At 48.2% G+C, this 2014-nt stretch overlaps 1 protein-coding gene across 1 annotated transcript in view; it reads right to left on the bottom strand.

The window, feature by feature from the left end:
- Positions 1-1772, bottom strand: part of OPRL1 (opioid related nociceptin receptor 1) — a 13611-nt gene extending 11839 nt beyond the window's left edge. Inside the window, exon 1 of the mRNA XM_009273894.2 lies at positions 1744-1772. The gene's annotated coding sequence lies outside the window, so the exon portion shown is untranslated. The remainder of the gene's footprint in view (positions 1-1743) is intronic.
- Between the last annotated feature and the right edge of the window lie 242 nt (positions 1773-2014).

Below are 2014 nucleotides of genomic sequence, written 5' to 3'. Positions count from 1 at the left end.
CCAGCTGCGGAGGGGACCCGCATCCTACCTGGGGTGGGCTCCCAACCAGACGCGCTGGGAAGAAGGGAAGGATCGGGGCACTGGGAAAGATACCGCTTCGGGAAGCAAATTTCTCCCTCCTCTGCAATTGTGCAACCTGAACGCTGTGCTAGCGCAGGAGAAGCAGAGTGGGGAATTTGACCTAGAAACTGGCACAAATACAAGGAGGACTGAGAACTGAGGAGGCAGAAAATTGTTATTATTTAGTATTCTTATAGTGGCATTCGCTAAAGGTCATTTTTGTAACCCAAAACATCCTGCACTTCGGATCAGAGTTAGAGTAGCACATTTATTTTAAGAAGCCGCAGTGGCAAATTCATTACCTTAGGGTGGGGTGATCCATGCAGACCGCACAGGTCCCTGCCCTCCCCAATCTGGCCATGGGACATTGACCCTGCTAGAATCAGTGCCCAGGAGCTGCAGAGCCCCCCAGGTATGCCACCCCTCCAAACAGACTGCAGAGAGGTCTTTTGGGTCCATCCCCAGCTTGATCCCAGATCAGGGGCAGACTGACCGCTGAGAACTAGACCCTCATGGTCTGGTGTCTCTGGCCATCTGTGGTGTTTCCCTGAAGCCATTTCCCAACAGTTTGTGTTGGGGACACGAGCAGAGACACATGGGTCAGATCCAATTTGGGGCACATTGCTATTGCCCAGGAGAAGGAGAAAAGGAAAATGAGCTCTTGGGCAGCAAATGCTTCTTCTCTTCCAGAGCCCACAGGCAGTCCAACGCAGAGCTGTTTGGGCCCAGCAGACACATCCAGGGCTAGCCCTTTTGGCTCTAATTCTCCTTTAATGGATGTCTGGGGATATTTAGCACAGAAGCTGCACCTTCTTTACAAGAAATGTAACAGTATGGTATGGTAACGCATGGTAATTTTCCCAAATGCTTCCATAAGAGCAAGTCTCAGCTCTAACAGGTAACAAGGGTAAAAGCATGACCCAGAGACACAGCCCTCTGGTATTTCACAAGAGTCTTAGTGCTTGAAGAAGTTTTTTCTTTTGGTCAGTCCATTAACGAGAGTGTGAAATAAATACTAGACTAGACATTACTTTAATTGTTAATGGATTGATTTTCAAAGGCTGAAGGAAGGACAGCAGTAAATCAGTGCGAGAGCGCCCGGCTGGACAGCCCAGGAGTCTACGGGAAGAGAGTGTTTGCAAATTCAGCTCTGCTCCTCTCTGCTGGCTCCCACCCCAATAAATGCACTTAGCCCTTCACATACTCATTTTATGTTAATTCAGTGCAGCAAATACAGCGTGTTCACCTATTTATCTTGTTGCGGTGCTTGTTTTGACTCGACACAGCCTAGTGTTTTGGAATGATGCTGTAAAAGGGGATCAGGATTGCCACCTTGAACTACTGACAGCCAAGACATGTTTTGTGTCTGGGACAAAAACTCTTCCAAAAATTCTCCTGCTGTCCATCTAGCATCTTCACGCTCTTCAGCCCTGTTCTCTTGCACAGGAAAAAGCCCAGGATGTTCATGTTGCATTTTCAGTCCCAGTCCTGCTGTTCTACATGATTTGACCCCAATCCTAATTCAACCATGAAGAGATCTGTCCTTCCAGAACATCTCATGATACCTTACCTTCCACTCTTCCCAGGGTCCCTGGGAAGAGAGGGGGACAGTTATTTCAAGGGCAGGAGACTGGCCAGATTTCTTGCTCATCAGAAGTCTTCCCCGTGTCCATTGGGGTCTATGCCCCAAGGCTGAGAAGGAAGGCCACCAAGATTTCATCTGCATGATCCAAAAGGACTTTTCCCAGCCTATTTCTTAGAAAAACAGATCAACTCTTCTGCTTGAAGGTTTCCATGCAGACAGCAAGGTAAACAAAGCCAAGAAAGAACAAGCCAAAAATGCCACCCTTCTTCCAGGCGATGATTGCCCAGAAAACGCGCATGAAGGCAGCAGGTGACACACCATGAATAGGTGCTGGATTTACAAGAAAGTGTCCAGAGCATCAACATGTCA

This window comes from Aptenodytes forsteri, unplaced genomic scaffold (assembly GCF_000699145.1).
Source record: "Aptenodytes forsteri isolate BGI_AS27 unplaced genomic scaffold, ASM69914v1 Scaffold47, whole genome shotgun sequence".
Lineage (NCBI taxonomy): Eukaryota > Metazoa > Chordata > Aves > Sphenisciformes > Spheniscidae > Aptenodytes > Aptenodytes forsteri.
This window is presented reverse-complemented; position numbering and strand designations above follow the sequence as displayed.